The sequence below is a fragment of the Cryptomeria japonica genome, chromosome 6, assembly GCF_030272615.1.
Source record: "Cryptomeria japonica chromosome 6, Sugi_1.0, whole genome shotgun sequence".
In the NCBI taxonomy this organism is placed as follows: Eukaryota; Viridiplantae; Streptophyta; class Pinopsida; order Cupressales; family Cupressaceae; genus Cryptomeria; species Cryptomeria japonica.
Window position 1 is genome coordinate 137533132 of NC_081410.1, and position 12478 is coordinate 137545609.

Consider the following 12478-nt stretch of genomic DNA (forward strand, 5'->3'; position numbering starts at 1 on the left):
TCTTGTTGAAAATCCTGAAAAAGACAGTCAATGATGTTGGCAAAGATTGACATGTTCAACTGAATCCTACGTTATGGGCGTACCATACCAGTATCTGCACACCCACGGGTGCCATCCCATATTCTCTTGTCTACGGATCTGAAGCCATATTGCTTGTTGAGGTAGAGATACTTTCCATGCGTGTATCACTCAAGGGCTTCATTCCAGATGAAGAACAATGAGTGTCTAGGCTACAAGAGCTAGAATTATTGCAAGAACATCGCTATAATGCCTTTGATCACTTGAGAGCTTACCAACAAAGAATGTCAAAGAGATACAATCACAAGGTCAAGCCTAGGGAATTTCAGGTGGGTGACCTAGTTTTGAAGGAAAATTCACACAACTAGCAAAATCGGGAAAAGAAAGGGAAGTTTGAGACGAATTGGTTGGGTCCTTTTATTATCACAGCTGCATATGGATCCGATGCTTATCAGTTGTCAACACCTAAAGGAGATCCTCTTGAGGAACCTATTAACAGTTTGCATCTTAAAAAAATTATGTCTAAGAAAAAAACAAAAAAATCAAAAAAGAAAGAAAAAAAAAACAAAAAAAAACAAAATACAAGAAAATACCAAAAAAAAAAAATGCAAGAAAAATAAAAAAACAAAAAGCAAAAGAAAAATAAAAAAATATAAAAAGCAAAAGAAAAATTTTAAAAAGCAAGAAAAATACAAAAAAATCAAATATGAGAAAAAGTGCAGTAAAAACGAGTAGTGAAAACCTGGAAATTGGTGGTAATTGTCAACTAGTTCTTCAATCTATTCAGTCACACATCTTTCTGCTTGCATCCATCTGCTACCATTGTATATATTCACAATAAAGCCTTTTGTATCTAATCAGACATCATATGTAAATTCTCACCATGGTTTGGATCATTGTATATACCCATAATAAAGGTTTGTTTCTGACTTGGGGGCAAAATCTTGAACCTAGCTGGTGGCAATTCACATTGAGCTTAAACACAACAGATGAACAACAATGAGGCAACGCTTATAAAACTAGAGATTGCAAAATCCAACATTGAACATTAAACACAAGTATCAAAATCAAACTCAACAGTAAACAAGCAAACCGATATTAATGGATGATATCTTTTGAATCATGATTGAAACACTTTAGCCTAAATGTTCAATTGTTGTATTTTGATTTTGAAATCATGTCTCCCGAGTAACTCAAGGATATCTCGAACTAGAGGAATGAGGAAGGAGCATGATCTTTTCTTTGTCTGTTGTTTGTTAGTTAATCATTAGTACTGTGCAAATTTGTCATGGGATATGATCAACCAAACATCATTAATGACATTTCTTATTTGCATAGGAAAATGATTAACTTTTGTCTGTTGAATGCAAGCAACACTCGGGTCATCTGGGTTATACCTTGATGCTTGTGTTAACTTGCAATATCAAAATCCATGTAAGCGATACTTAGGTCATCATGGTACTTAGGTCATCATGGTTCAATTATACCACTGATGTTTGAATTAGCTTACAACATTTTAAAGGTTCAATGATGAGAAAAAAAACATGATTAAATGACTGGTCCAATCGCGACATTGCACTAATTAGTATTTGCATATGTACAGTAGATTGCATTCATATTGAATTTTGCCCAAAGCAAGCTAGACATCTCCCTTTTCCAAGACTGAAGGCCCCAAAAGGTGTTATCTCCCATATGGAGTGATTGAGTATATTGGACATTAATAAAACAAGTGATTCATCTTCCATTAGCATCCTATCATTGCAATTTACCATCATTGGATTCATTTCACATATAGTTGTCTTAAAAATTTGCATTGCATTAATCATTTGGTATATAATTGCATTTAGGTAATTATCACATATCATGTCATTCATGGTTTCGTTTTAGAGCATTATAAGTGCATTCATGTAATTAATCCATGCATTTTATTTTTCGTTTAGGATATCATCACATTTTATAACATAGTGCATTTCACATCATATCATTACACATTGCATAGTGTTACATCACATAATCATGTATATATGCATCAACCATCACACATTAGTAACCATTGCATATTATCCATTTCATCAACAATAGCATAAAAGTACATTGCATAATAGATAAGCATCATAACATCATACATGTGCACATCATAGTCCATCATAAATCAGTAAATAAACATGAAACATCGTACATAACATCATTATGCATGGCATATCACAAAATCATCTAGACAAGTAAGTATGTGCATGCATCCAACATATAGGTTACATCAATCATATAGAAAATAAATGCATCACTCATATCATGAACCATATAGGGAAAATAGTATTAACTGCATCTCATATAATCAAAAGGAATCAATGTCCAGTATGTAATGATATCACATTATCTGGGATATACATAAAAAAATACATAGCAAGAATCATCAAATGTCTCATCAATAGTGTATACAAAAATCAGATCAATGGTCATGTCTCTATATGTCAAGTGGGGCATTGAGCTGAACTCTCCCCAAATTCTATAGGCCTAGCTATATATGTGCCTACTGCGGCACCACCTAACGGTCCTACACCGCAATCCTTAATAGGAGGATCTCTACGAAGTGGCCCAGTGACACCTTTTCTCTCAGTTTGTGAGCGACTGCTTCTTGATCTAGCAGCAGAAACCTTGGCATAACTAGGTGCACACTGAGCAGCAGGAACAACAACATAGTACAACTAACGGTAGTACTATGTCTCTCGACTCGCATGGCGGATCTCTCTAAAGGCATCAACTATTGTAGTACCCTCAACCTGTACTTTCTCAGCCCTATCAACAACTGCATCTCTCTGCTGTCAGTGAGGCAATCCGAGCCTGTGTCTACATCTGTACCTATGCCAACTGGGTTCATAATTGTGCTACCTCCTCCTATAACCGCTGCACAAGACTCTGGAAGCCACTGATTTGTGCTTGTTGCTAGTTAGACGACACTCTGATCTATATCTATTGTGTTGGTTGTTGGGCCTCTGCCTGGGGTGCCTGTTGCACCTATCCTGCATGTCCTCCAGACCTCCTCCTCCTCACTACCCATGTATCCCAGTCACTAGGTAGCTCCATATCTCCTCCTGTTGTTGTTGAGATCCTAGCTCCACCACCACCACCATCTCCTCTGTCGCAACCCCCACCATCCCCACCATGTCCACCACCATCTCCTCCATCAACGCCATCACCTCCTCCATCTCCGCCCTCATCTCTCCCCTAAGCTCTACCCCTCCTCTTCCTAGGTGCTTTCTGTGATGGTCTCTCCTCCCCATCATCAAATGCTGGCATGGGCTCATCTGAGTCTGATAATCTAGGAAATGGGTGTGCAATAAAGTACCGAGCATACTTTGGCACCATACCCCCATCGTAAGTGCCTCGTAAGTAATCCCAAGCTTGTACACCAAGACCAAGATACTTTGCATATGCTACTTCATAGGAGATGGTAGGTCCCTAATCTGCTACATCCTATCGACGACGGGCATATATTGTAGTCCCCAGTGGAAATACTTGTAACCGATCCTATTGCCTCAATACTTGGGTGACAATGAAGCACTCAATAATGTACAGTGTCGATCCAATCAAGTACCTAGTGTTGAATACGTAGGGAATCTCTAATTCATCCTTCGCCCATGGCTCGCAATCCAAGTACGACCTATAGATCACTGTATCAAGGTCATCTAGAACTCTGCATCAATACTCAAGATTCCCTAGCTTCTGCTAGACAACAACACCTGTATAACCCTAAACATATGGTCTCCTTGCTAGTTGATCTTTGTTTGCCAATGGCCTAGTGATAGCCAAGTGCTCCTAGGCCCAAACCTGTAGTAAAGTAACACCCGCCGAAAAATTGGTAGCACGAAGGTAAACAACCCTGTGTAGATCATGGTACAGGTGAGCGAGCATACAAGAACCCCAAGAATACCGCATACCCTGCACGATCATCTGCTCCAGCAAGTTAGCCCAACCAATCGATAATCACTTTGACCTGTGATCAAGACAAAGGAATCCTCCGACGAATCTGGCAAGAACAAAAGGCAATGGAGCATAGGATAAGTCAAGCATCTCTTGCCAAGGGATGTCATATCCACAAATATGGTCATCGTGAAATATCCTCCTCAAAGCATCTATACCACCCTACTCAGTTAAATCATAGAAAACAAGATCTCCCATCACTGGAATCCATAAAATCTCGTAGACTTCCTTAGGCGTAATGATCATCTCGTTGGTAGGAAGGTGGAAGGTGTTATGCTCTCTATGCCATCTCTCGGCTAGCGCAGTCAACAAACCCGAGTTAATCGTTATATATCAAGGCATATCAATCAAAAAGGACAACCCGCATCTATCGATGATGTCTAGATCTGTTGTACCAAGCGTGGTATCAACTACCATGTCTTCAGGAATCTCTCTCGAGACTGTAAAACACCTAAGTCCTCCTATAATCACATCAAATTATTATATCAACTTTTGAATTATCAATCTAACTATCAATCAATTTATCAATCTACTTAGCTCAGGTGAGATTCAATCAATCTCGTTGAGTGTTTATCATCGACTCTAATTCATCATGAGGTCATTTTCATCTATCCTATCAAGAGATTCATATCATGGTAATCGAGACTGATCAACACTAATCCAACAAGAGGATGAAGAATCACATTTTAAGTATTTTGATACCAAAACGCTAACACAATGCCTGATAGTGCTTTACAAAAATAAAAACGCTAATCTGTGTACTCAAAATGCTAAATAATTTGATCTAAATGCCAAATCAATGAGAAAGCTAAATCGTGCCACTAAAACGCTAAATCTAGGCACTAAAATGCTAAAAGCCCCAAAGTGCTAATGTTTTGACCTAACACGCTAAAAGAATCACTCAAAATGCTAAATCTCTGAAAACGCTAAAAGAAAGATGAAAAATGCTAAATTATCTAAAATGCTAAGACACTTAACACGCTGAAACCCTAACTGAAAATGCTAAAACAGAGCTTAAAAACGCCAAAACGAAAAGTTCGACACTAAAATTAGAAATACATGCTAAAAATTCAAAGAAAAATCGTACAAAGAGGGTTTTTTTATCTACGTACTGGAAGACCATAGGCTAGAGGTCGCTTGAATCGCCTAACTCGCTCAAATCAGTGTGTGTGATGTGGGATCGTCATTTTCTCTCTCAGAACTCCAAATTTACCAAGTGCAAATGAAGTGAATGGTAAATCTATTCCACTTTTACCTTTTAAGAGATGAGAAGGTAAGTGTATTAAGTGGTCTGATGTTTTATTTTAATTAATTAATCAAAGCCTTCTCATTATTTTCTTTTTATCGGGAGATGAATCGATTAAAAATTCCAAAAATCCCAACAAAATCATAAAAAAATTCAAAAAATTCAAAAATATTGAAAAAATTATCTGATTCATCTCCCGAGGGAGCATACACGTATTACCACACAATTTTTGAAGTCTGGGGCATCAAGTGAATTTTTCTTTGAACCAATGCATTGCCACACATCGCTTCAAAGAGGGGCAAAATGTATACACTTAAATTTGGTCTAGAGATAATTAATTAAATACAAAGTTATTTAATTAATTAAAACTTTTTATTCTTCTACTATATAAATGAATTTTATAGTTTATTTATATAGTTCATTATTTCTAATTCTTCCTATCTTAATCTATTTTTTCTATTTTCCTAGTTAAATGGACAAGTTTAATTAATTTGTTCCATTTAATTATTCTTTTCTTCTTAATTTGAATTGTTAATTCAAATTAATCTCACATGTGTCTCTCATTTAATTCGATTTTTTAAATTTGAATTAAACCACATGTCTCCTACTCCTAACCACTTTCTAACCTCCCTCCAACTCAACCTCCATCCAACCACAGGTTAGCCTAACCTCCTACCCTCTAGCCAATCCTATCCTAACTTCCTATGGGTTGTTTAGCCTCTCTAGAGGACACATGGCACTTTTGCCACATGTTCATTTCCTCCATGCCACTTTCCCTCTTGAGGGACAAGTGTGGCCTTCTTGAGAATCTTCTATGTCACTTGTCCTCTCTAGGATGACAAGTGTCCTCCCCTTCAACCTCCTTCCTAAATTCTTCACTTTCGACCGTTGATATCTCCAGATCGAATCTCCACCGTTGACTCATGCCACCTCAACCTTGGCCTTGGAAGATCTAAACGTAACTCTCTTTCTAGTCATATTAAAGTAAAATCTACCCAACATAGAGAAAATCTTCATATTTCCTTTATGCACATTAGACCATGTAATCCAACCACATTTATCCTTTTTATAGCCATTCAAACGATCCACCAAATTAGATTTCCTAACAAAGTTAGACTAAAATATAATTTATTTCATTTAAAAGCAAAATTAATACCACCAAATTTCTCCTTTAACTTCCACTATGATAATGTCACCTTCAAAGATCTACAGAACTTTAAGCAAACATGAACAAAAACACAAACACAAGTCATTCCTATCGTTATAATCATTAAGAGCATAAACAAAGAAAATTATATAATCTATCCCAGTCACAACTAACCTTATCAAAGCAACTCTAGAACAAGGTTAAATCCTTTATCAATCACATAATACATAATCCTTCAACAAATAATAATCATCTCTATCTTTATACTATTGGAAGCAAAAAATATTGATTTAAAAATTAAATGCACACTTTAGTAAAAAATCCAATAGATTTAACTTTCTCCGGATACAATATATCCAAATTTATAATATATTTAAAAAAGAACTAATAACATCTTTCAAACATCTCCACCCCTTAAACATTCTAACTGGCCACTTTTAGGATATGAAAGGTTGGAAGGACCCCTTCCTTTTACATCAAATTTTAAAAGTAGATTGAATCAATATTAGCTCATTTTTAATGTTCATCATCGATACACATTAGAGCTGAAGCATCATTAGTATTCCCATCATTACAAACCAAAGGATTAGGTCCATACCTACCTAGGACATCAACAAATATGCAAGTCCATACCTACCTAAGACATCAACAAATGTGCATGTCTTTTAGAAAAAAGATTGTTTGACAACTTTATCAATCAATTTAAGAGCATTTTGACAAGTCTACAAAACTAGAGCTACAAATACCATTATTTTCTTTAAATATACTCTAAAGATTGCTATTTTTTTTCAAAATGAACTAAAGCCTCACTCATATCCTCTTTGTTAACAAATTCATTAATAGAACCATCACTAAGGAGTCCCATAGTTTATAAACATTCATATCTTCACTTGCATGATTACTTATATTTTTAATGTTTAGACAATTCATCCTTACATGTCCATCTTTTTATAAAAGAAACAAGAATCTAAACCCCAAATTTATTTTATAGAAAACAATCTCTTAAGTATGAGTCTCTACCTTGTTGTTCACCTTAGGAATGTATGGTTCCACATTATAATTATTAGTAAAGTGTAACTTTTCTTATTTTGTGCTTTTTCATTTCTTGCAATTGATATATTTTCAATGTCAATTGTCTTGTTATATGATCAATGAAGAAGAAGATTATGAAACAAATAAAAAAATTTGAAAAAGATAAAAGTTTGAATTTATTATGAATACTTCTAATAGAATTAATAAAACAACAAGTATAAAAAAATTTAGGAAACATTTGTACTTTCATGTACTTACACATAATAAAATATGCAAAAGAATTTAGAAGATATTGGTGCAACTAAATGAAAGAAGCACAATAGACCAAAATAAGTAGCCTCTAGTGAATAGTACTTCTTGAAAACATTCATCTTAATATGAAAGGCCATTATCTATAAGTGGACATTTAAGAAGAAATAAAAAATAGAAATGTTAGAAGGTCAATTTTATGATAAAAGAATTCTCTCATAATTAGGATATTAGTTTGGATAAAAAAAATTCTAATTATAAGAAATGACATCAATTTTTTAGTACCATGTACTATCTTGAAGTAAGAATAATGTATGATAAACAACTTTTTGAAAAATGGTGTTGATAATTGAATTTCCCTACAAGCATCCTAAGAATAGAGTTTGTTAGACTTGTGTAAATAATGTTGTCATTGATGTCAAACCAATAATCCGGTTTTGGACTAGACAATGTATGAGGTTCAGATATTAGTTCGGATGTTATGGTTGTTGTGAATATTGTATGTAGTCAGTATGGATGTGCAGTTCAAATGTTGCGGTTTTGGTCAAAAGTTATTATGGATCATGGACAACCTTGGATGATGACTTTAGAGGTTTCATTGAGTTCTCATTGATCCCGGTATCCTGGTGTAAGAGTTCTCAATGATCCCGATATTAGTTATGTGTCCCGGTTATTGTCAGATGTATCTCTTCAAGTTTTGTGTTGCGGCTTTCTTGGTACATGTGGAGCCTACATTTTGGAGATATTGGGCTTGATCTTGTGATAATGGGTCGGTATTCTAGGGTCCAGATGACCCTATCCTTTTCCGGTAATCTCAATATATGCATTGGCAATCAGAGTATGTAAAGGAAGCGTGTAGAAGTCTTGCGGAGGCCGACATGAGCTTATTGATAACGTGTTGGGATTGGCCAACACACTATTTTGTATTTGTGCCCTCTGGTATATATACATATACGTATGTAGTGGTATGAACATCAAACAAGAGAATGTGTGTGATATGCGAAAGAAAGTTGGCATCGAATATAACAGTGTGTGTGAAATGTGAGTTGTAGAGGACAAAGGCAGACAATATTGTAGTAGTGTAGTAGTCCCTTACCGAACTTGCTGCAAAACAGTTGTGCAGAGATCTCTAACCGAATTTGTTGTAGAGTTTGAGATTTTTAATCTAAGCCTAACCTTGGAACTGATCCCATGCATTTGGAGATGCAAACCTTTTCAGTTGCAGTGAGCATTTCGACAATGAGTCATTTCTTTGTATATTTGTAGTGAGCAGTCCGACAGTGAGCCGTTTTTGTAATTTGGTAGTGAGCCACTCGGTAGTGAGCCACCTCTTTGTAAACTCAACTATAACTAGTTATATTCTCCTAAGAGTTAACACTCTCTGTGGTTTTTCCCATCTTGGGTTTTCCACGTATAACATCTGGTGATTATCTTGTGGTTGTGTTCTTCATGTTTTTTCTACATTAGCTGCTTTATATCAATCAAGTTTTTTTGATATTTTTGTGGATAGTTATAATTGGTGAAAAAAATTTCTTTAAATATGTGGGAATACTAATTCACCCCCATGCTCCACCCCCTTCTCAATATTTTGGTGCTTTCAACCTAATCAACAGAGTTAATATAGAGTTTGTAGATGACTACATCTATGCTAAGTTATAGAAAATTAATATATCCAACTACAAAATTATGATCTAATAGACGCAAAAAGAGGCTAGGATGATTATTTTGCATCTTCGTGATGGAAGTGTGTTTTGAAATGTCGTTGGAAAAAATTATACATTTCAAAAAAAGGCTAATACTACCATGTGAAAATATGATGTATAATTTTGGAAATGACAAGTGAAAACATTTGTTTTTTCATTATTATGAGGGGAATATGTATTGTAAAGAAATGGGGCTACTAGATGTTCAATTTGATTGGAATTGTTTCTCACGTCCTCATAAATAAAGGATGTTAGGCATGCTTACCTCCGAGGTTGTGTCATATAGCTCTTGTTTGAAAATTTTCTCCTTCACCACCCAATCTAATATTGTATATTAAAATTAAAAAGAAAAATACAAAAGAAAACATGTTCATTAAAATAGAGATATTTTCAAACTAATAAAGATAAAAGAGACACAACTATGCTTCATATCATGAAATTGTATAAGGTTACTATATTTGATAATGTCAACAAGAACAAACATTACATTCTATTGTGAGAGTAGTTAATAAGAACAATATGGAACATTGAACCTCGAAATTGGGTTGTAGTTAATTGTATACTTTGATATCTATGTTGCACATAAAACTATGAAATTAGCTATAATAGGAGTGATTATAATGATTTGGTAGGATACAAAGAAGTTGACCCAACAAATGACATAAACTGGAAGAGTCTATATAGAGTTATATTATTCACAGAGGCAATATAGTGTCAAGAAGAACAAAAATTGCATTTTGTAATAATGATAAATAAAAATATTCAACCTTAACATTGAGTTGTAATTGATTATATACTTTGACATTTGTGTTGCATATTAGGCTATAAAATTAGGTATAGTAAGATTGATAATAGTAATTTGATAGGAAACAATGACGTCACATTCAAGAAGAGTCTACAAAGAGTTGCATTATTTAAAGAGGCAATCAACATTGTTGGACTTAACAATCATTTGTTAGTTTTACAATGCTACTTTATCATTAAAGAAGACATAGCATAAATACACACACATAAAAGTGTCTAACTACTAAAGTTACTTCAAGACATATAATAGAGGATACATTCATAAATTGACATATACTTCAATGGTCAAAGTGTAATATAGTTATAGCGAAGAATTTCATTCATTATTTTAAATTAAAATATTGTTATCCCAAGACTTTGTGGTATTAATATTATATTCAAAGTGTAATATAGTTTTGGCTAAGAATTCCATTCATCATTTTTAATTAAATTTTTTATTTTCCTAAAACTGTGTTGTATCAATACTATATTAAATGTATTAGGAAAATGTGTGGATGATTGTTGATGTTTCGTGTGATCACACATTATCTTGTCAAACTCATAAAGTGTGTTTGAGCTTTGATGCTAGTTTGAAAAGTGACAACTGAAAGCATTTTGGCATCACATCTATCCCCATCTTAAACCTCACTATTAGTGTTGTGTAGATAGGGACTGCTACTATGTTGCAAGCTGGTGTTCGCCCCCCTCAAACTCTAGGAATAGGTCCACCATTGTAGAAGATCACAATGGTGGTAGGTTAACACCATTTTTAGAAGATTTTTCTCCCTTAGGCATCTATGCCTATTGCCATGGACTTTAGTTTAGAGGCAATTAGTTCGATTGCTATAATTAATGCTTTTGTAGCAAAATTTAGGCCTATGCTAATTGCTAATTGCTCTAAAACCTCGAATCAAATCATAGTTTCCAAATTCAATTCAAGAATATAAAATTCCTATTTTGAAAATGTGGCTTGAATTTATAGAGGAAGAGGAGCAATAAGAAAAAATGGGCTTGATTCCACAAATACTAGTTGAGCCTTGCATATCCCCATTCTTGGACCTCAAAGAGCTAGAAACCCTTTTTGTCAAGAAAGATCTAGTCATTTATTCATGCACCTAAGTCTTTTTTAGAGTACTAAGTGGATCAATTAAAGATTAGATATTTTTTAAGGTAACTCTATGTATTAATCCCTAGTATCTTGATTTCAATCTCTCCACAAACTCTCTTGAATGGTTCTAGTTTGGGTTAGGTTTCCTAACCTCCACCAACAGTTATGGTTAATCCCTAGCCTAATTACAATCGGAAGTTCCTCAAGGAAGCTTCTTTCTATTTCTCCTAAAATGGCCTCTTGCTCTCACCCACTTTTGGTTGGCTTCATGTTAAGATGAATCTTTTAGGGAAATTCCCAAATGAGATTTGGCTCAAGATCAAAGATCATATTATCAAGCATCAATTTGATTAGCAACAACTAGCCTTCAAACACGTGTCTTGCACAAATAACAAAAATAGAACTACTAGGCTAGCTTCAAGGTGGAAAGGAGTTAAGTCTCATCAACATATAATGGTTGACCCCATTTCTCATTCATTAACACCTCTAGATCCCATTTGCAAGGATTCAGGGGTCCTCTTTGAAGACCTCTCCCTCAAAATCCCTCTTCTCCTATTGAGCATGTTTCTTTTGTGGAGCTAGGGTCTAGGACCCTCCTAGCCTCAATCACCATGGATGGTAGGTCTCCTTCCTCAACTTGAGATGAGGTTCTTTTTCCTTGGATGGGTAGGTATACCTAGTGTTGTATCCTTGTAGAGGGGACTTTGTTTGGTTTGTCTAGAAGAATGGATTACAATCACAAACAAAAAATCATCTTTGAGAGAAGGCTACCAAATATATGGAGCTCATATATATAAGAAGGGGGTGGTAACTAATCTTAGCCCATAACTTGTTAGATATTGGCAAGGTTTTAGCTTGCTTTTGGTATTTTATTCATATATATTGAGAAAAAAAAAATGAATATAGCTCATACAAGAAGTTGGAAAGCAAAATCTAACAAAGAAACCAGCTCCCACAGAGCATTAGATCTAATGTCATCCTAAAACTAGAGCAACTCACAACAAGTTAGAGAAACCAACTACTACAAAGTTATGACATATATATGAAGCAACCCATATAAAAACTACATCAAAAAGAGATCAAATCTGTTTTCCTTTTCCTTTCTTTTTTAGCCTATTCTCAATTGTCCGAGGTGTCTAGTGTTGGAGCAGCCAAGATCGACTTGCAAGCTCAAAAATCTCCACAAATAAGCAATGGGCAAAATGGGAAAA

General features: G+C 34.8%; 1 long non-coding RNA gene across 1 annotated transcript in view; it reads right to left on the minus strand.

Annotated features, from left to right (window-relative positions):
- Positions 1 to 6701: 6701 nt before the first annotated feature.
- Positions 6702 to 12478, minus strand: part of LOC131040533 (uncharacterized) — a 41043-nt gene continuing 35266 nt past the window's right edge. Inside the window, exon 3 of the long non-coding RNA XR_009104880.1 lies at positions 6702 to 7029. This is a non-coding gene — a long non-coding RNA (uncharacterized LOC131040533). The remainder of the gene's footprint in view (positions 7030 to 12478) is intronic.